General features: G+C 36.9%; 1 pseudogene across 1 annotated transcript in view; it reads right to left on the reverse strand.

Annotated features, from left to right (window-relative positions):
- Window positions 1-1,140: 1,140 nt before the first annotated feature.
- The window catches only part of LOC149200095 (protein LATERAL BRANCHING OXIDOREDUCTASE 1-like), a 78,261-nt pseudogene continuing 55,422 nt past the window's right edge, over window positions 1,141-23,979 (reverse strand). Inside the window, exons 2-4 of the transcript XR_016253660.1 lie at window positions 2,064-2,311; window positions 1,616-1,946; window positions 1,141-1,492 (exon numbers count right to left, since the gene is read on the reverse strand). The product of XR_016253660.1 is annotated as a protein LATERAL BRANCHING OXIDOREDUCTASE 1-like (transcript). The remainder of the gene's footprint in view (window positions 1,493-1,615; window positions 1,947-2,063; window positions 2,312-23,979) is intronic.

Genomic DNA, 23,979 nt, shown 5'->3' on the forward strand with positions numbered 1-23,979 from the left:
AAGGTCCCATGCTTAAGTGAGAAAGTTTTATCCTTGAAATATTTCATTTAAAGTCTTAGAATGTCCTTAGAATTTTTTAGACCCCAATGTTAATAAGTTTGATTCTACAAGTTGATCCCTCCAATTTTTCTACTATAAGACATAGATGAAACTTTATATAATCATCAAATCTAGGTCATACATCCTCATTTTGGGAGGATTTTGGTCCTCGAAAAATTTATTGAATGAGCATGGAGTACCATTTTACTGTCTCGAAGTTATCCTTTCAACCCAATCTATAAAAAGTCATATTACGCTTGTCTCATAATTTGTAACCTCTTCTACAAATTGTAACTTGTATAAACTTTGCTAGAGCATATGATACTAAATCTTTTATGCATGCTAGGACTTGCTCCTCTTATTCATGACGGTTGAAGTAATTCATTTTGTACTAATTTGAGGGTGTGTGTAAGTCCATTTGAAATAGAACGATCCCCTTCATCTCTCTTCTGCACCTCTCTCTTGTGCACCATCAATGGGCTCGACCAATAAAAGATGAGGTACTTTAATTTGTCTAATGCGTGCATTACATTCTAAGAACATGACCATCTTATTCATGATTTCCCATCTTATTTCTCAAAAATAGGGGAAAAAAAGTAACAAGGATTTAAAATACCCTCATCTCTCATAGTATGATGATAGGTGGTACATCAATGGCTTTAAGGAAAAGTGTTGGGGATTGTGATCCTTTATTGATAGTTGGGTTAAGAGGATTTAAAATACCCTCATAAGGGTTTAGGTGGACTGGTTGTTTGCTATTTGCATAGTCTTAGTGGACTAGTAATTCAACTTAATAATCATAATAGCAGTTCGTATATTTAGTAGTTGTGTAGCTTAACAAAACTCATGACATATAAATAGTTGGGATTTCCTAATTTTATTTAAGTAATGTGGATATTGAAGCTCCATGGCTGTCTGATGAATGCAGGTGAAGTATCATGAATGAAATGGAATTTCTTCTCATGTTTTTATGGAAAGATAAGGAAAAGATTTAAGCACAAGCAATGGGCAAGATTTAAAATAACCCTATTACAAAGAAATTTGAAACTTTATTATTTTGTTTTACCCTTAAATTAGTTTAATGTAATGAGCTGGTATTTTGAAAAGCAAACCAGCATAAGACAACATACACAAACCAGCATATGACAACATTATTAGACAGCCTGATCTGTTTAAAATACAGCGGCTGAGCTTAAGTATTGCTGATGTCAAGTTTGGCAAAGTCTGCAAGCGGGTGTTTCCCTTTAAGTTGTCTCTTCAAGTAATAGCGAATGTATTCTTCGTGTTTGAACTTCCAGTACAAGCACGGGTGCTGTCCATCCACTAGTTTCGATGCTGGAGCCACCTCTGCATCCATACCTGCATTGTAAAACAGCGCAATAGAAAGTCTGGCTCTCTCTGCATTTGTGACTGCGCGATGCTCCACACTTTTATATCTCCCGTTTGTCATTACCTGCGTACTCAAAGGACAATAAGGGAGTATCACCGTGAATAAACCTTCAAAAATTATTTTAATGTCTGCAACAAAATCTAAGCAATCCAGAATGCCCAAATCCCCAGGTATTGAGATGATTACCTCTAGCAAGTCTCCAATGTTTACAACAAGGCCATATGGAATGGGTTGCACAGGAATCCATTGATTATCTTTCCGGACATGCAAGCCTACTGTTTCGTCATCCTGCAGGAGCAATGTTAGCCCCCCTCCATCAGAGTGAGGACTCAAACCCAGAACAAGCTCTGGTGTAGGGCAAGGAGGGTACAAGTTCATGCGCATCAAATTCATGGGCTCTGACCCAAACTTTTCCTTGAAATAATGAGTAGCCTCCAGATTCAAGTTTTCAGCAAACAAACTCAACACCTCTTGAGCGACTCTCTCCACCTCTATTGCATACCTCTCAACACTATCCCTGCCCATCGACCATTTAAGCTCTTTATAACAATACCCATCACTCTGATCAATACTAATAATAAATTAATGTTCTGACAATACCCATCAGTCGGATTATAATTATAATTTTAGTTACCTGAAATTTCTGGGGACGGTGGGCCAGAGGGTGAGATTTTTAAGGCTATGAGGCATAAGTGCCAAAGCAAGCAAGTCACCCCAGTCCAACGTTTGATCCTCAGCTATCACGAACGTCTTACCATATCCCTGAACATCTCCTCCTTGCGGAGCATATTTCTGTTTTTCTTGTAATGGAAGGTTAAAGAACTCTTTAGCTACACCCTTTATCTCATCAATTAAAGAATGAGGAATCCCATGGTTCACAATCTGAGAATTCATTGCATTAGCAGCGATCATCCAGGAAAATCAGTACAAATATAATTCTCTGGCATTCAGAAGTGACATCCTAACTAATAACTAGCAGAGATCTAGTAAACCTGTAATCAATCTTTATAGATATAATACTATAAAATTTTCTGATAATTAAAAATTAGTAATTATATATGGGTGGGATTATTTGCAAATTGATCTAAACACTAAAATTCCAGAAGTCAGAGTTGGTGATGGTACTTGCTTTCATATTGCTTATATCCTTATGAGTGACGCCTAAAAAGATTTGATTTAAAACAGATAGAAGCCATATCAAACACTACACTTAATTTTTATTAATCAAATTTCTAAAGCTCCTGCACACTCTCCACGGGAATCACTTTGCCCCACTTTGGGTTCACGAAAGAGTTTGCACTTGCAGCAGCCATTACAGCAAAGGAAGAACCCTTGAATGGTTATCTCAGACAAAGTAGATCTAATTGTGGACGAGATGAGTTGTAGATCTAAGAGGTTTCTGGGTGCACAACAATTGTACAGAGACGTTAGGCTTTACCATCAATGAAATTAACTACTTTCAACCTTTATTTTTAAGGTTGAGGGGAGAATTTTGTTCGCTAAATTGTTCAGTCAATATTGGATTGATGGGACAACCATGATAGTTCAAACTTCAAATTCAATTCTTTAACAACCAATTATTAGTGGCGAGTGTCCATCCCAGTGATAAGAAGAGCAAATTAAAAACTCAAAAACATTTTTACAATCACAAATGAAGTAGTTGATGTACGTAGTCAGTGAAACTATGTACCATCATCTGAACTGCAATCAGTGAGAGGATCCCGAATCTATGTTACATGCTATTTGTTATTTGAAAATTGATTAAAAAGCTCTTTAATAATTAGAATAATAATTTAATTCTAAAACAAAATTAAAAATTCTAATTGAAAAAGGAGATTAATGCACTTTAAAAACAGGTCAAATTTGTAAGAGATTCCCTTTTATTGAACAGCGAGATGATTTTGATAGGAATGAAAACTGCACAGCAGCGACTCTCTAAATGTTTAATATTTAACCATACACTCTTCATCCAATATCAACATCAATACCAGCCAGTCTCAACTGCAAAGCAAATGACAGCGTTCAGTGGGGAATGGCGAGGTTGGCCATTTGACTTCAGCGTGACAGGAGGATGAATAATGAGTAAAGGGGATCCGATAAGATCGCAATGGGTTGAACGTCCACTAGATCACCATGGTTCAATGGTACGAGTAAAGTGGGTGAATGCTATACTAGGTTATGGTAGTTTAAATGTTTTTTTTAATTGTTGGTTAAAGTGGGCGAATGCTATACTAGGTTATAGTACTTTAAATGTTTTTTTTAATTGGAGTTGGTTTTTATTTTATTTTTTTATTTTTTCTTAATGTAGTTTATTATGTTTATTAAAATAGTTAGTGGTAGATTATGTTAGATCCTAACTTAAAAGGCGTGGAGGAAAATTGACTTTGAGGTGCTTAGGTAATAAATATTTGACCAATTGATTTAACTCTCGGATTTAATTTTTTTATATAATATAATTGTATTTAAACAAGGGTTATATAATAACTAATTCATGTTATTTGGTTTAAATATAGCTAAATTAAAATAGATAAGTGAAAAATAGCTAAAAAAATGTTGTAAATGAAATTCTTTTAATTCATTTTTTGCATTAAACCATTAAAAAAATAAAAAATATTTAACAAATCTACACCACACAAAAATAAGTTATTATTATTATTAAATTCTGGCTTTTGATACTTCTAAGTCATGTTGCAGAAAAATTAAATATATAATTTTAAAAAATGATTCAATCACATATAAACTTTGTTAAAGTAAAATAATCAATGTTTCATTCATTAGAAGCCAGTTTGATTCATCTAAACTAAACCATGATCTCTCAAATATTCGACAAGTATAACCTTTTTCTAATTGGTAAATATTTATAAAATGAAAATGGATTTAATTTAATCTTCATAAACATTTAATTTCTAATTATATATTTTCAAAAATAATGATTAATAGAGTTTTAAATACACGTTGCATGACATCATTATATTATTATCAATGAAATTGTGATAATAATTATATGATCTCTCAAATATTTGACGAGTAGAAACTTTTTTTAATTTGTAAATCTTTATAAAATGAAAATGGATTTGATTTAATCTTTATAAACATTTAATTTTTAATTATATATTTTCAAAAATAATGATTAATAGAGTTTTAAATCCACATTGCATGACATCATTATATTATTATCAATGAAATTGTGATAATAATTATATAAAATGTTTTTTAATGGTCACAAATTAATATATAATAGTGGTGTGACATCATTATGTTGTTATCAATGAAATTGCGATAATAATTATATAAAATATGTTTTTAATTGTCACAGATAAATATATAATATAGATAGACAAGCCCTGTAACAACAATATAAAATATTTTTTTTATATTAAAAAAATAATTATATTTTGTTAAGTTTGGGAGGAATTTTTTTTTAAAACACAAGTTTACACCACATATGTGAGATAGGTGGCCTCAACTTGTCCAATGGGAAACCAAGTTTGTTGACCACCTATCTTGGTTATAAGCCATCAAAAAATAATATAATTCCAGTGGATCTAACCAAGCTATATACATATCAGTATAATGATAAGAGTCTATGTGTCTGTCTATCATAAGCATGCATTAGTAAAAGTAAACACTACCCGCAAGAAACAAAAAAAATCCAAGAAACTGACAAATCTTGTTGTTCTTCTGAGGCAGACTCCACCAAAGCCGAGTCTTTGGCTGAGTCTCCAAGAATGTCAGCGAGCTCAATAATGCAAGGGATGTGCCTTTGGATTTGATCAAGGCAGATGTCCTACTTACACAATTGAAATTGGATTGTATGCAAATCCTTTTTGTAATTGGGCATGTCTTGAAGGGTCATAGCCATCCCCACTGACATTTTCTCCATTGTCTTCCCCATGAGGCTCTTCATGAGTCAGTATAGATATAGCATCTATTTAAACTTGGTGAGTTTTCCCCTGGTACTCCTAGGATCCGGGATTACAGCCCGCCAATTCTCCATTTACTCTTCAAACTCCTCCTCTTGTTTTATCTTCTCCTCCCATTCGTCCAAAATCTTATGGATGCCTGCATCCGTTCCTTCCCTGTAAGTTGTTGCTGCTTCGCTGACGAATCGTTCTACAGGCTTCCTCACACGCCTAGGTTCTGAAGTGCTTGGGTCTGCTGCTTGAGTTGACACCCTCCCCCTTCTGTCACGTCCTCTTCCACGTGCAAGTCGGGCCATCTCTTCTCTTTTCCGTGCATGTTCACACACGATATGCATTAGCTCTCGGGACGTGGTCTCATGCCTCTCTGGATTGATGCAGGTTCCCCTCCCCTCACGCTTCCCATCACAATTGCCTCTGCCCAGGTGCCTCTCTGCCCCAAGATGCAGTGCCTCTCCTTTGCCTGATGTGGCTGCGCCACTCTTCTACCTCTCATTTTTCTTTCTCACCTACCTTGCGATAGCCTCACCACCCCCGTGGTTATGCCAATGCTCTCGCCTACTCACAGGGGTGATGTCTCGGTGCTAGACCCAATTTATGCTTATGGCTCTCACTGCCAGCCCATCAAGCCAGGTTACCATCACTCCCACTCGCATTATCTTCCCTCGCCCCTCTGCCTAGTGTTGTTGCCTCACATCTCTGCCGAGAAGAGCTTCCTCTCTTCTTTGCTCTTCTCGTGGCCATCGCGCATGCTTAGTCACAGTCTCCCCACCCTCTTTGGTATACCAACTATCTCATTCACTCCCAGGAGGTTTCTCAAGGTCCCAGGCTCGATTTTTTCTAGGGTTCTCGCCTCTAGCCCTAACGCGATCACCATCCCCCCAATTTATGTTGGTCTCCCCGGCCTTCCCACAATTTCCCTCTCCTGTCATCTCCCACACCCCCCAGCCATGAATTAACAAATTAACCATAGTAATGGGCCTATAAGGGCAGGAAACATACCCGAAAACTGTTCGCAGAGGTCGTTGCTGGTAACTCCATAGTCTTTTTCCCTCGCTCCTCCCTCCTCATGTAATCTCGACTATACTCCTCTCTCTGTCCCGACTTCTTTCATAATCCCATTCCACCTTGCTCTATCGCATCACCTGTCCTGCCTTAACCGCCTCACCTCCTTCTCTGCCCTAGCCGTGCTTGCCACTTCTCCCATCTCTTCTGTCAAGTAGCATGTGGGAGGCCACCGCACCCATCGCCATGAACGTGTGAGGGGTGGTGGGTGGTACCATTCCCTTACATAACGTAACTACCATGTCTAACCAACGTCCTCGCCTACCTCGAGCACGCCTGATCGAAAGTAACTTATAAATTTATTTAATACATGTGTAATTTAAACATAAAAATATTTTTAAAATATTCATTAATAATTATGTTATTGGTTACTAAATGAAAACATGTAAGCTATAAATAAAAATGTCATTTAATATCTAATATTAAAAAAAAATGTTTCCATTTTTGTTATAAACTTTAAAATATTTAAATATTTTATATAGATTATTTTCTTAAAAAACATATAACATAATGTCCAGATGAGAAGGCCTGGAATAACTTTCCACAGGGAGTTTAGCAATCGGCTCTTGTAAGGATCAATTGCTCAGTTACGGATGGTGTTTGTAATATCCCCTGTTACTCTGCATCCTTTTTGACATCTAAAGCTAGTTTTTCCCCATAGTTTATTGGCTAAATGGCACGAGTCCATAAGATGTTGTATGGTTTCTTCCTGTTGGTTGCAATTGGGACATCTTGAAGGCCCGTGGAAACTTTTTTTTCCTTAGGTTGTCTCAAGTGAGTATCATTTTTTGACATAGCAACTAGAGAAATGTCGAAGCCTTCGGCCAAATTCCAGTAGACCAGATTTTGTCCCAAAGAGGGTCTTTGGAATCCTGATTGTTAATCAAAAGATTGTACGCCTCCTTAGTGGTAAAAATCCCATGTGGTGTGTACCCTCATCTCAAAATATCCTTCTTGTCTGAGAATCTAATTTCTCTATTCGTGAGTTCTATATCAATCTCATTGTGGATTTGCTCTGTTCCTTGTCTGATAATTTGTACCACTTTTAGCCATTGTCTATATCCTAGTTGAGGGCTGGAATAGGGAGTTTATTGACTTTTTCCTTCTGTTGCATGTCCCAATCATCTATTTGTGGAGGTCTGAACAAATTGCTTAGCCTGGGTCTTTGTTGTTAAAAGTCAACCCAAAAACGAGCATTGCTACCATCTCTGATTTCCCAAAAACTGTGCTGCTAAATCATGGCGCTATGCTGTCTAGCTGCATTCCATATTGAGGAGCCCTATTCATTGGACGTAAGTCTGATTAAATCTTCTGGCGGTCTGTTATTTGCATATTTGGCAGTCCAAAGTATAGCCCACGGTGTGTGTGGAGCTAAGAGCCATTTCCACCATATCCTTGCTCCCATAACTGCATTGTTGTGTTGAGGATCACGGAGACCCATATCTCCATATTTTTTTGGAAGGCAAACTATCATCCATTTGACACTCCCATAGAAAATTATGTTGTAAATTTTTAATCCTCTTAAGCACCTAGTTTGGTGCCGCCAAAACAGAGAAAATATATAAAGGCATCGATTGTAAAATGGCTTTAACTAGCACCAGCCAACTAGCCATATTAAAGGCTCTGTAGGTCCAGGAGGAAAGGCGGGATTCAAGTTTTTCAAGGAGCAGTTGCCATGAGGCATGTTTTAGTGCAGAATCAGTCAAAGGGGCACCTAGATACTTTGAGGGTAGAGAAGCTACAGAGAATCCAAGAATGCGGGTTATAGAGGATTGAGTAATGGAGGGAGTGTGAAAAAAGAAGATTTGGGATTTTGCAGTGTTAATGCTGGCTCCAGATGCTTCTGAATAGTCATCAAGCAGGGATTTAAACATTAATGCTTCTTGAACTGAAGGGTGCCCAAACAACATGTTGTCATCCACAAATTGTTGATGAGTGATAGCTGGGGAGTCATGGACTGAAATGCCTCTAAGCTGCTGAGTTTGAAGAGCGTTCTTGATTATACGACCTAACCCTTCGGCCATTAGCACAAAAAGAAAGGGAGAGAGGGGATCTCCTTGACGAATGCCTCTAGAGGGGTGGAAAGGATGAGAAGGAATGTCATTTACCAATATGGAGAAAAAAGTAGAGGAGACAAGTGTCATTACCCATCTGAGCCATGGAGGAGAGAATACAAAGGCTGTAAGCATTTTTTGAATGTAGATCCACATTAACTTGTCAAATGCTTTAGAGAGATCAATTTTGAGAAGCATACCTGCTTTTTTGTTGTGCTTTAGTGAATGAATGATCTCATGGGTGAGGATGATGCCGTCAATGATTTGTCGTCCTTCTACGTATCCCGATTGTTCTGGCGATATGAGCAAGGGAAGCAACGGTTTCAAACGGGAAGCGATGACTTTGGAGATGACTTTGTAGATAACATTGCAGAGAGCTATTGGCCTGAATTTGTCCGGAGTAATAGAATGCTCTTCTTTAGGAATGAGTGCAATAAAGGTGGCATTTAGAGATGGAAGCAACCAATGAAAAGTCCTAGATTCTTCCACAACCTGCCAAACATCCACTTTGATGAGATCCCAGAACTTATGAAAGAAGTTGGAGGTAAAACCATCTGGTCCAGGAGCTTTACCCTCCTTGAGCTGATTCATTGCTGATTCAACTTCCTGTAGAGTAACCGAACGAAGGAGTAATTGATTATGTTTTTCCGTTATGATTCTAAGGATGTGCTGGAGAATCTGTTCTATAGCTGGCTATCTGTTGATTTGTGGTTCCTGATGAATGTTTTTGAAATGCTTGAGGAGCTCTCTTTCGATATCATCATGTTCTTCCAGCCTTTCTCCCTGCTAATTCTGAATTTGTGTAATGTTGTTGTGCATTCTTCTCTATATGGTGGTGCGGTGAAAGAATTTTGTATTTTTCTCTCCCTCTTTTAGCCATCTTACTCTGGAATTTTGCTTCCAGAGGATCTCCTGTTGCTTTCTTCTTTCATCCAACTGATTTTGAAGGTTCTAGTCCATTTCCATCAGTGCGTCAGTCCTTCCTTCATTAATTATTTTCTGCTGAAGGTCCATCATTTCTTGTGCTAGAGCTTTTTAGGCTTGAAAGATATTTCCAAAGGTCATTTGATTCCACTGCTTGATGTGAATTTTGAGATATTTAAATCGCTTTTGAAATTGATACATTTTTGTTCCTTTAGGGGGAATGAAGCTTTTCCAGACTAAGAGGACCAGATTGTTGAATTCTAGATGTGTAAGCCAAAATGCTTCAAAACGGAAGGGTCTCTATATGGAGTTGTTAGGTCTTTGCCATTGAAGAGATATGGGCCAATGGTCTGATCCGGGTAGAGGCAAAATTGAGGCAGTAAAGTCTCCTCCTAAATGAATGGCATTGTCGGATAACAAGAAACGATCCAACCGAGAGGCAATTTGCTGCGAACCTGATCTTCTATTGTTCCAGGTATACATTCCATTGTTAAAGGGCAGATCAATGAGCCAATTATTTTGTATAAAATCCTTGAAGTGGTTGCTTTCAATGTCTAATTTGACTCAGCCTCCATTCTTTTCCTCAAGTTTAGTAATCATATTAAAGTCGCCACCTATAATCCAAAGAGGATGGACCTTGGTAGAGTAGAGCGATGTTATCGTGTTCAGCAATGCCAATTTGTTCGTGGCTTCTTGGGGAAATAGACATTAGTGAGATGTCCATGAACATTGGTCCCTATGATATGAAAAGTAGCTTGAATGAGATTATGAGTCACATGGATGTCAGTGAGCGAAATAGCTTGTGTGTCCCATGCTATTGCAAGTCCCCCTGAAGCTCTCGAGGCATCCACTACTACTGAATGGCTTCCTGGCCAGGCTTTTGAGAGAATGGTGCCAAGTGTATTACTATTACATTTTGTTTCTTGCATGAAGAATATTTGAGGTTTCTCCTGCTGTATCATGTTTTTGATCATTCTGTACTTCACAGGGCTGTTTAACCCTCTTAAATTCCATGATGTGAGCTTCATGGTTCAATATTGGGTAGCGGCCTGTAATACTTCGTTAACTTGGAATATCTTCCTGACTCCACCAACATTTCCCCAATGATGATGGTTCTTTGCAGATCTGTCTTTCTCCCTCGTTTCTTGGTATCTTTGGGAAGGTTTTTCCCATCCCATTGACTACTCGGTTGGATCCCTAAAGTTCGTTGTTGATGTGCTCTAGAAAGGATTACCTCCAAACTTTCTAACTGTCTATCCGGGATTTTATCAAACTCTTTCTTCCTACATGCTTTCTCAAGGCTGAATATGTCCAGATCCCCAATGTCAATACTTTTAGGCTCCTCTTCCATATGTTTTGGCTCACTGCTTTCCGCTACGAAGTCATTTGAATGGATTGGTTCTTGGAGAAATATATCAATTTCCATTCCATTAGGCCTCTATTCAGATTCCTTATTGGTATTGGATGTTGGGTTTACAGTGGCGTGAGGTGGCTTTAGTGCATTCCTTATGTTTGAGGGTTGGATTACCGAATATAGCTTGGGTATATCAACAGTTTGGTTGGGGGGCTTAGAGTCATTCATTGTTGGTTGTGCCAGGATATCAAAGCTATTGCTGGAGATGGTATGGAGGAGTTGGCTATGGGATTTCTAGAGCCTGAGGTAGGCTTTTTGTGGTGCTTTTTCTGGTTATTGACTTTGGTAAATCCTTCCGAATCAGGTTTTTCTGAGGTGGCATTGGTTTTGGGGGTTGCATTTAGGGGGAAATCACGGAAAAGATGACCATGGGCATGACATTTTCTGCATCTGAATGGAACATGTTCATAATCTATAGGCTGAATCCATTCAAAATCATCATGATATAGACTTACCGAGTCCGGGAGTGCTTTGTCTAGGTGCATGTAGACACAGATGCGAGCATAAGAGGTGTATCATCTAAGTTTCGTTTCTTCGGCTATCTTTATGAAGTCTCCCAGACCATTTCCTATGTATTTTAGCGATTCTTCATCCCAGTACTCAAATGGAAGGGAATACATTCGGATTCAGGCCAACGCCCAACTGAGATCCTCTTTGTCCGGGTTGAATCTTTTGATCCAGTCTTTCAAATACAGTCCTGCAGAGTTGAAGAAGTAGGGGCCTCCATCTAGGACTCTGTTATGGTCTTCTATGCAGTTGAAGATAGCCATAAAGAAACCTTTTGGTTCCAGCTGCAGGGTGACATGTCCTTTAGGTTTCCATTTGGCTGTAATCCTTCCCTGCGGGGCTTTCTCTGTTGGCCAAAAGCTAATAAACTTCCCTATGAGAGCGTGGTCCTTCATAAACTGGATTTGGGTATTGATCCGGTGACCAGGTAATTCTATCTTGGGTCGCTTTGCTGCAATAGGTTTGCAAGTGGCAGAGGTCGCTTTGGGGATCTCTCTATTCAGTGTAGAATCTTGCTGCTGAGTCTGAGGTGTTGCCTCCGTATCCTGTGGTGATTTTTGTTTTCCTTGATCTGCTGGGTTAGTCTGCTTTGCAGTGATGTCAGTCTGAGCCATTTCAGAAGCCCTTACAGTCACATTGGGAGTCTGAATCTCATTGCTGCCATTGGGGGGAGGCTCCGAGTTCCCCCCCAGAAGGGAATCCATAGCAATGGGCCTATTTGCTGAATAATGCTATTGCTAGAGGGGCTGAGTTGTTGTAGTCTGGTGTTGTGCAGAGTGATTCCATCACTACAGAGTTTGCCAGAAACCCTAAGCAACCATGAAGCGCTCCCAGCAAACCATGATATTTATTCAACACTACTAATCTTGTAATATAATTATATAAGTAAAAGATAATTTATTTTAATTGTTATACTTATTGTGGAGTAGTAGATATGAAGAGTTTTAAGTTGTTTAAGTTGTTTGTTTGGCTTATTGTGGCTCTTTGTAAGAAGAATGATATCATCAGCATAAAGGAGAAGAGTAATGATAATACCAGCAAGCTCGATGCTTAAATATGATATTACATTTAATATATTTAGACCACCCTTCCTTGGTCTTAAGCTTGGCAATGAGAGTTTCGTAGAGGCTGTTCACAGCAATCGATATTACATGTAATATCTTTAGACCACCCTTAATTGGTCTTAAGCTTGGAAAATGACAGTCTCGTAGAGGCAGTGCACGTCATATCAATTCCGCTCCTAGAGCTTATCCCGAGAGATAGTATCGAAAACCTTTCTAAAATCCACAAAATTACAATAATTTTTTTTTTGAATTTTTTTTCATAAAGATATAATAATATGAATATAAAAAATAAATATTATAAAATAATGACATTTTTTATATTAAATTTAAAGTTATATATATATATATATATATATATATATATATATATATATATATATATATTATCAAGAATAAAATATTGAACTATTAAATATATATTAATAATAAATTTAAAATTTTTATATTTATTTATAAATTAAATTATTATGAAATATTTACATAGAGTTTTTAGGATTTTAATTTATTTATTAATAATTATTAGGTGGATGGTAGAGATTTAATTTATATCAAATATTTTAGAATATTTTTAGTAGTAATCACAGATCAAATGTTAAGATATATCTCAAAAATAATTATGTCATTTTCTTCTTTTAATTAAATTGATTAATTAAAAAAATATCATATGAACATGAGTTATGATTTTTTGGACATATAGTATTAGTAATCTATGGCATTGGTTCATAGTGTTGTATTGAGATAAAATCTACCCATAAATCTAGAAATTCAACATTAAAAAAACCCCAGTGGAAAAATTACATACCTCAAACACTAAAAAAACTCTAATGGAAAAGTTACATACCTCCATAAAGAAACTCCCACCGGGAGTAATTTGTTTTTCACAGTTTGGCTGAGGCACTGTACTTGATTAGTTTGAGGCCCTGTAATTGATTAGTTTGAGATCCATGTCTCTAGGTGGCATAAGGACAATCAATAAATTCCATATGTTACAATTTACAGAGTACAAAATGGGTTTTCCAAATAAGAAGTGTTTTCCGACCACAAAACAAATGTTTCTAATAGTGGCACCAACTTTCGTCTATGTAAATAAAAATAGAGAGGAGGGCCTGGGCATTATATAAATTGGTTCCAAATCTCTATAATTGAAATAAAGCTTATCCATAATGCTCTCTGTTTGTCGGATGAGCTAGGAGTCATTTGGAAATCTCTCACAGAATATTTTTGTTTATGCGGGCTTCACCGTTATGGGATATCCGATCACCTTATATGGTCTGTGTCGAATGCCCGGCCGCCTGCGCGGGTCCGCGACATTTACTCAGACATGATTCTCTCCAAGATTTCTCCTACACGTGATATTTTTCCTGTGGCTTTCTGGAAGGCGGGATGTCCCCTGAAATATATCCACTTTGCGTGGCTGGTATTCTACAACAAGAACCTCTCATGGGACAATTTAAGGAAAAGATGTTGGCACGGTCCTAGCAGGTGTTCGATGTGCGAAGCTGATGAGGAATCAAACTTCCACATGTTTTTTCATTGCCCATCCATCCGACAAATCTGGTATGAACTGGCTATTACTTTTGATTTCCCTCACATTGTTTTTGACTCTTCCTATGCAGCTTTCACTTGGTGGAGCAGACAAAGCATCCCTCGGCGATATCTCATCTTAATCTTTCTTTGGTGCTCCTGGAAATGGCGGAATTCCAAGATTTTCAACGACTCAAAGGCGCCTCTTATGTCCATCCTGGATAACATTGCCGCCATATGGACCTCGGTCTATGGACACATCGACACCTGAATATGTCTGTCTCATACAGATCTCCTTATATATGAATCTTCCTGATCACATAGCTAATGTTGTTTCAGTATCTCTACACATATGCTATTTTTGTTTCTCTATACACTATTTTGATGTCCCCATATATTTGCATGTTTTGTCAATGTTGCTGATATCTACAAGGGCTTATGATACTTCTGTGCCCACGGGCAGCTGATCGGCGGATCAATTATATGTACTATCAAGTAATTATATTGACTCAATATAAAATATTGCGCTTTTTTTCTCCTGAAGAAAAAAGTCTAGACATTCAACACCAAGGAAACTCCTATGAAAGGATTACCATAAATCCAAACATTTAACACTAACGAAACTCTCTCTAAAAGTAAAAACAAAAAAAAAATTCTCATCATAAAATTAAGAAGTTCTAAATTTCATTATCTATTTTTATCAAACTATTGTCTTCTTCCATGGTTACAATAGATAGCTAATTAACAAGGACTTCAATTCTAAGTTTTTAATAACGCCGTGAAATGTTTTTGTTTGTTTTTTTTTTCAAATAAAAATAGTTTTTATTTTTATGAGAGATTTTTTGGCGTAAATCACATGATATTTCATTTGTCAATTTGTAAATTTAGGTAGAATTCAATTTAAAACATTAGTGATTTTTTTTAATATATTTTATAATTATATAAATAAATGTTTTTATTTTATAATAGGATTTCTAAAATTGTAATTTAGTTATTAATAATTAATAAAATTATTGCATCAATTTATTTTTAATAGAATATTTATATAATATTTTTAATAATCATTAATATAGAGGGTTGAGAATTATATTAAAAGTAGTTATGTAATTTTTTTTCTTTTCAAATTAATTAAAAAATGCTATAAAGTTAAATTAAATTAGATTCTATATAAAATATTTTGACTATGAAATAAGTTAGAATTTTTGGGTATGTAGTTTTGATACTTGTCACAGTATTGGGTATTGTATCGTAACAAAGTCTATTTACAAAATAGGAATCTTTATGGTAAAGTGGGTTAAATCTCTATGGTTAAGAATCTTGTTACATCATTTTTCAAATTTATATGGTTAACTCATATATTAATTTTTTTCTTATAAATAATAATAATAATAATTTTCCTAATTTTTGCAACATTTTAAAATTTGCAACTTTCATGAATTTATGTTATTGAATTTTACTAGTCATTTAATTTATATAACTGAGCTAATCTACTCAAAATCATTTCAGTTATTCAAATCTTCATGATCATATTTTGACTACTCACATAAATTAAAAAAAATATGTAAATACAATAAATTTTAACATTTTTCAAATGATTAAAATTATTTATTACTTTTAAATGTAATCACAAATTACAAATCTAAGGATAAGTTGTGGGACCATAAGGAGTTAGACGCGAAAACGAAGCTAAGGTATTATAACGAGGTGATCAACCCCAGGTTGAAAACCATAATTATTTTTCTGTCTTGACCAGTATTATAAGAAAATGAACATTGCCATGATAATAATTAATTCTCATCAGGTTGAACGATATTATAAGAAAATGAACATTGCCACTATAATAATTAATTCTCACGAGGTTCAAAGTGAAATCGAGGTCGATAAATTCTCAAAACACTAGTATATAATAATTTTATATATTTACACTGAAGGTGTCCTATTTTGAAATTGGTTGCATTGTCTACATTTTTCATCTTATCGTAAAATTGACCAAATAATAATGAGGAACTTATTAGAATTGGAATAATTTCAAATCCCTAGGAAATTCGTGGCTTAGGAGCCACGTGGGACGAATCTAATTTTTTAAATTTATTAAAAGTAATGGACCATTTTGCCAAATAAAATATGCTTATATATATAATATAAATGAATGTTATAAATAATAATAAGAAACTTATTAGAATTGAAATAATCTCAAATCCCTAGGAAATTGGTGGGTGAAGAGCCACCGAATCTAATTTTTTAAATTTATTAAAATGCAATGCAACCAATCAGATCTAAACAACACAAAAGACTTGGTTTTAATATTGTGATAACTAATATCAAGACACCTATGTTCTCATAGTGGGTAGCTTGGAGGTCCACATTAACCATTTATGAATTCTTATCAATAATTAGAATTTTCATCGTAGTATACACAAATTAATGATTAAGATTTATCTCCAAAGTAGTTATGTCATTTTTATCATTTTAATTAAATTAATTAATTAAAAAAATGTTATATGAACAAGTGTCATATGAAATGAGTTATGGTTTTTTGGGCATGTAGTACTCATAAGTCATAGTAATGGTCCATGATATTATAACAAAGCCTATTTACAAATTAAGAATCTCTATGATAAAGTAGGGATAAATACATTTAATTAATTTTTAAAATCTAAATTAAAATTAAGTTTGTTATTTATTTATTTCTAATGTTTTTGGAAAATAATAATAATAATAATAATAATAATTTAATTTTAAGATTATGGCTAAATTAGATATTAAATTGATATATGAGATTTTTTCATTTAAAGTTTATAAAGGTATATATATTTTAATCTTCTTTGATCCTATACCATTTTACCAAAGAAACATATACTCTTAACAGTTGTTATATATATAATACAATGGTTAAGAATATATGTTTCTTTGGTAAAATGGTATAGGATGAAATTAAAAGAAGATATATATATATATATATATATATATATATATATATATTAAATTTCTCTCTTTTATATTTATAATTTGTTAATATGAAATTGAGAGTTATAATTTCTCCATTCCACATACAAAACAAATATATGTAAAATAAATAATTCAATAATGTGCAAATTTTCCAAACAATAAATGCATATCATGTACTTAGTAGGTACTCTTTCAAATCCAGAGTGAAGAGTGTTTACTTATTGTTACAAATTAAAAATATGGAAAATGTTGACTCACTCATTATTAAAGAAAAGTAAAGCATAATAAAAAAATTATTAACAATGTTAATATTTAAGTGATGGAAAAATTATCACATCAATTAAATAACTCACTTTCTTTTTTTGGCTGAAGCAAGAGTCGTGCCTTCTATTCATATTAACCAAAAAGGATTAATTACATAAATTACAACCACCCCTAAGGAATCGGGGGACATTGAATTAACTGTCCCTCCCAGGGAATGGGCCAGAGAGCCCAAGGCTAAACAGTTGAGCCATGGGCTCCCACCCCTACGTCCTCCAAAAAACAGATGCAATTTGATCCGTCACAAAGTAGCGAAACAAGGCAAACAAGTTGGAACTAGAACCGGACCCGAAAAGGAATTAAAAACCAAACTAATCAGATTTCGGGTCCAAAAAGTGGCATAAATAAAGCGTATGTGGTCCGCTCGAAATTCATTGCTGCCCGCCACGAAGCTGAACAAGCACAGACGATAACAATAAGGCGTAACTCTGACCCAGACCCACCAACATGCAGAATGATCTTGGGCCATTGATCCGCCTCATAAGATCCAACGGTTGAAGAATATATCGGATGGAAAAGAAACCCAGAGAATACCCACCCAATGAGGGCGGTATTCTCTCTCCTACTATAGCCACGTGTTGCCTATTGAGTGGCATCGGGCTCAAATCTTTGAAACCACTTTCCGGAGTTGAGAGCTTCCGATGAGCCAAAAACCACTGTGAGGGTGGTAATGAAACTAAAGGTAGTAATGAGGAAGGTTTCGAGTCCGCTGAGGAAGCAAAGACTCTGGCCTGAACCCATCATTCTGCAATTGAGAGGAGCGATTCCCGCCATCCGAGCATCCAAAAACCTGTAGACCAACCCCACTGGTTCGTTGTATCCATTGCCAATAGTTATATACCTATGGTGGGGTGCTGTTGTTCCGTCTGACTGGAGACTCTTCACCCCCTCTTCCCGCCGAGTAAAACTGAGTTGATCTGAGTTAGGAGAAAGTTTTGAAAGAATCCTTAATCTGCAGATCATCTCCCACCCAAGAACTCTGTGTCTGAGCTGATCTGGACTGATAAAGCTAACAAAGGCCTGCGTGCCATTTTCAAAATTACCTCTGGAAAACCCCTTCATGTTGATTGTGTATCTACAAACCCAACCTTTGCTACTGCTGACCTTCTCTGTTCTGATGTATCTCTCGGTCCTCATTCGCCTGGTTAAGACAGTCATCCCTCAATCTACCCCGAGGAACCTCTTGCCATCTGTACTTATTACTACTTTTGGTGCAGAGTGCACCTTTGTTGGCTAGTATGTCAGCCAATTTATTGGCCGTCCTGCGCACATGTGTGAAGCTTAAGGTTCTCATGTTTTGCAGGTAGATATGGAATCTTTGATAAACCTGCAGAAGCTTCTAGTGTCTCAAGACCTTTTTCGGAGCTGAACCACAACACATTCTCTTGATCGAATTGATGATCTGTTCAGAATCTACTCCAATTATGATATTCTGAAGATTATCGTAATTCAAGATTTCTAAACATTGCTCGAGTGCCATTAGCTCCACCATATGGTTTGTGGCTCTTCCTAGATTGAAATGAAAAATATATTGTATGAAGCCCTTTTCATCCCTTATTACACCACCATAACCAGTCATACCCGGATTTCCTTTTGAGGCCCCATCTATGTTACATTTCATGAATGCTTGAGGGGGAGGATGCCAGAAATATTTATCAGTGACCATTTGCTTTACCACCTTGTTCTTGCCCTGAGGAATAAGCCCCTGCATACCCAACTGAAGAATTATCTGCACATCAACATTTGAAGGGAGAGTTGTAGGGGGTGTTTTCATTACAGTTCCAACCGTCTCCTTGAGCTGTCTTAAAATTTGTTCCATGATGTTCTGGGAGGAACTTTTTCTATCTTTGAAAATTCTATTGTTGCGTTCTTTCCATACGTCCCATATTAGGACGCTTGGAGTTAAATCCAAAGCTTTGTTTAACCTTTCATAATCAAAGAAGTTCCTCCTCTAGTTGCTTAGGGTATTGGTAATGCATCCTCTGTCCTTGTATTTTTGTCTGAATATTAAGGCAATACCATCCCACAACGCAGAGGTAAATATGCAGGTGTTGAGAAGGTGCTCCATTGTTTCCTCTTATGATTCACATAGCTGGCATCTGGATGGGCCCAAAACGCCCCTTTTCTGGATATTCTCCCATGTCAGAATTTCTTATGATGTACTAGCCACATGAACAGTTTGGTTTTCATCCATCCCTGGTTCTTCCAGAGATTCTTCCATACCCAATCTGGTTTTCTGGAATCAAGCTCAAGGGCTATGCGTTTGGCCTCTTTAAGGTTAATGGTTCCTTCATTGTTATCTCCCCATCTAAGTTGATCAGGATCAAGTGATATCAGTATCTTTCTTTGATCTAGAATGGCCATTAGAGCATCAGCCTTTGCTTTCAAGGGGTTCTCATTCCTGTAATCCATTTTCTTCCAGGTTCTCCATTTTCCTTCGTTGTTTGTCTGGTCCCAAAAATCATTTACCCAGAGTAACCCTTTGTTATCAATATCATTTTTGAGATCCAAAAAGTCCTCTCTTAACAACTTTGGTTCATGTTGCCATTTATCCTCCCAAAACCATGCCAAGTCTCCTGCTCTAATCTCCCAGAAGCTATTCTTTTGAACTATGTCTCTATTTTCCCAAGCTTTATTCTAGATGTGGGAGCCTTTTATGATGCCAGACATTCTTATGTGGTCCTTGTTTTGCCAATTTCTTGCATATTTCTGGTTCCAAATTTGAGCCCAAGGAGCATCTGAATCTTTTATCCATCTCCACCATAATTTTGCCCCCAAAACTTTATTTAGCACTTCAGGATCATCCAGTCCTAAACCTCCGTGGTTTTTAGGTTTACAAATCTTTTCCCAAGCAACCAAGGCCCATTTCTTCTTTTCTTCTCCTTTACCCCAAAGGAAATCTCTTTGGATATTTATGCATTGTTGCATAACTCCTTTTGGAGCTGGAAGGGCTGAAAACATGAAGATGGGGATTATTTGCAGGATAGCTTTAGTAAGCACCAATCGGCCCGCCAAGTTCAAAGATCTATTAGTCCATATTCGCGTCTTGTCCTACAACTTATTAATCATAGACTCCCAAACAGTCTTGTTCAGAGGTTTGTCTGTGAGTGGTACACCCAAATATTTGGAAGGTAGCATTTCTCTTTGAAAGCCCAGAATTCTGGAGATATTTCGCTGAATAGCAATGTTAGTATTGAAAAAGAAAATCTTTGATTTGGAGAGACTCACCTCTGTGCCTACTGCCATAGCGAAGTCACTCAGGATTTGTTTGTAAGCAAGTGCTTCTTTGATCATGGGAATGCCTTGTAGCATGGTATCACCTACAAATTGCTGATGCGTCAAAGCCTACCTGCTCCAGGAAAGTTTGAGACCCTGGATCTTACCTGCTTCTTTAGCGGACTTTATGGCTCGACCTAGTCCTTCCATCATAAGAATGAAGAGAAAGGGGGATAGAGGATCTCCCTGCCTGAGGCCTCTTGAAGGTTTAAAGGTCTTAGATGGAGAACCATTTACCAGAATTGAAAAACTAGAGGAAGTCACTAGGGCCATTACCCATCTTACCCAGTTGTGGTCAAATCCAAAAGCTAGTAGGACCTTCCTGATGTATGTCCAATTTAACTTATCATACGCCTTTTCTAGGTCCAATTGCATAATCATTCTTGCCTGCCTTTTACTCACCAATGAGTGAACCACCTCATGCGCTTGGATGATATTATTGAGAATTTGTCTGCCCTCCACATATCCCGTCTGCTCCACCGAAACCAGAGTAGGAAGAAGGGGTTTGAGTCGGTTGGAAATAATTTTCGACATTATTTTATACACCACAATGCATAAAGCTATAGGTCTAAATTTGTCTGGTGTCATAGCATTGTCCTGTTTAGGAATTAAGGAGATGAAGGATGTATTGAGCACCTTCAATACCATTCTATTCTTCTTGGAGTCCTCCACCACATTCAAAATATCTTGCTTGACAATACTCCAGCATGATTTAAAGAAATCTACATGGAAGCCATCTGGTCCTGGCGCTTTACCATTCTGCATTTCTTTGATGACCTCACTAACCTCCTCTTCATTCACCGACCTATTAAGATTATAATTATCTTCTCTTGTTACTAGCATAGGGATATGCTTTGTGAAGTCCCTGATGAATTGTGATCTATCTAAGAGAGGTTCCTTTGCTATGCTTTGAAAATGATGAACCAGAACAGTTTCTATTTCTTTATGGGTATTGAGATGACGGCCTCTAGAGTCCTTGATCGTGGAGATTCCGTTGTGAGACTTGTGTTCCATTGTAGATCTGTGGAAAATCCTTGTATTTCTTTCCCCTTCTTTTAGCCATTGTACTCTTGATTTTTGTCTCCAAAATATTTTCTCTTGTTTGCATAAGTCCTCCCAATCCTCTTGATGCTTGTTGGCTTGTTCATTTCTATCCCCATCAAAGCCATCAGTGATAAGGGTTTGATTAATTTCCTCCATTTTTCTTTCAACAACTTTTTTTGCTTCAAAAATATTACCAAACTCGTTCTTATTCCAATCTTTGAGCCTGAGTTTGATATGCTTAAATCTTTTGTGTAATAGAAACATCCTCGTTCCCTGTATCTACAAATCTTCTTTCCACCATTTTTCAATGTTGCTAACAAATTCTGTATGGGTGAGCCAGATGTTTTTAAACCTAAAAGGTCTATTCTTTGGGGTTCCAATGCCTGTCGCCTCAAATTTAACAGGCCAATGGTCCGAGCCACCAAAGGGGAGAATTCTCACTATCATATCAAGGCCTGTGAGCATGAGGTCCTCTAAGATAATGAATCTTTCCAACTTCTTGAGCCTCTCCTCCTCTTTTGTTGTTCCAGGTAAAGAGGCCATTATTTGTAACTATGTCAACTAGCTTCATGTTGTCTATAAAATTCTGAAATGCTATAGAGTCTCTACTTAGTGTTCTGGTCCCCCCCTTTTTTTTCTGACAGAGATTTGATCATGTTAAAGTCCCCGCCCAGAATCCATGGTATTCCTGAATGTATAACTCTTAAATCCTCTAGAGACGTGAGTAGTCTGAGTTTATCATAAGGTATCTGAGGGCCATAAACATTTGTGATTAAATAATTCTCCCTTTCTCCCACAGGCTAAATAACCACTGATAAATAATTTCTAGATGCTTCAACATCCACTATGCCAATCTTTTGAGGGTTCCAAAGTGTTAGAATACCTCCTGTTGTTTTGTTTGCCTTGACTTCTAGAAATTCATATCTCTTGAGCCATTTACTGTGTGTTTCTCTTATTTTTTGAATTGAACATTTAGTTTCCTAGATGAAAATCATATCTGGAGTTTCTTGTTTCATTCTATTGTTAAGATTCCTTTGCTTCCTTTTACTCCCTAGACCTCTAATATTCCAAGATGTGAGCTTCATTAAGAAAGATTTGTAAAGGAGTAGCTGGTTAGATCTTTCATCTTACCTGAATCTATCATCAGTTTTCCACATTCTATCAGTAACTCATTTTGTTTCTTTCTGCCCCTTTTCCTTCCTGGGTTTCTGGGAGTGAGTCTTGAGGTGGTTTTCAAGGTTTTCACCCCTTCGTTGTCCTGTCTTTCGAGGTTTCTTTTCACTCTCATCCCTTTAGCCTAAGTTCTCCACAGAAAAAAATGCTGCACTCTATTAAACTCATCTTAAGGTAATGAATCCATACCTTCCGTGGTCCCCTGTTTCAGGAATCTTTCCAGATCTAGATGTTCTCTTTCGAGAATATCCTGCAGTTCATGATCCTCCGTTTCCACCTCACTCGGGGTCATTTCTTGGTCCATTTCAAGTTCCATGTTGCTCAGCATAGTCTCATTTAGCTGGTTAATGTTTTGTGTCTTCTCCCTATTTTCTTCCTTTTCCTTTTCCCCTGGGCTATCCTCTGTGGCCTGATTTTCCTCTGTTACCTCTTCCTCTTATTCTAGTATCTTGTACCTGTTCTAACTTGCCTGTTTTTCCTCGGTGTGGTTTTTCTTTTGCAACCTTTTCCCTCCTTTACCTGTATTTCCCACTTTATGAAAGCTTTCAGTATCTTTCCCTATTGTAACTTTACTTCTGATCTCTGTATAGTTGAGAGGGAAATCTCTGAATAGATGCCCACGTTCATGGCATTTGCGACATCTAAAAGGAACATGTTCATAATCCACTATTTTCACCCATTCTTCATCAAAAACTTCCAGGATCACCTCTTCTGGTAGAGCTCCAGAGAGATCCATATCCACACATATACGGACAAAGGAGGTGTACTTTCCCCTTCTCATTTCCTTAGATATTTTAACAAAACGCCCTAATTTATTTCCTATTGCTAATAAAGATTCTAGTTGCCAGTAATCTAGAGGTAAGGAGTAGAGTCTTACCCAAATCGGGACCGAGGTGAAGGTCTCGCGCTCCGGGACAAAATTCATCATCCAAGGCCACATATAGAGGCCTGCAGCTGCATAGAAGTAGGGCCCTCCTTCAAACACCCTATCTTTATCCTCAATGTTAGTAAAGACTACAGTAAAGAAACCCTTTGACCCAAGATGTAGTTCTATATCCCCTTTAGGTTTCCAGTGATATTTAATCCACACCTGTAGCACCTTCTCTGTGGGCCATAACCCCATGAATTTACAAATGATAGCATAAGTACTCATGTGATCCCTATGCGCCTGCAGTGCTAGATCACATAACACCACTCTGGGTGTGACAGTGGCCTTAGGCTTACATGGACCATTTTGTTTTTTGTTTTATGCTTGATGTTTCTTATCCTCTTCTTCTTTATCTTTTTTTTCCCTCTCCCTCCCTCCTATTATTCT

This window comes from Pinus tabuliformis, chromosome 2_1 (genome assembly GCF_031772625.1).
Source record: "Pinus tabuliformis cultivar Carrire ecotype Pingquan chromosome 2_1, CPIR1, whole genome shotgun sequence".
Lineage (NCBI taxonomy): Eukaryota > Viridiplantae > Streptophyta > Pinopsida > Pinales > Pinaceae > Pinus > Pinus tabuliformis.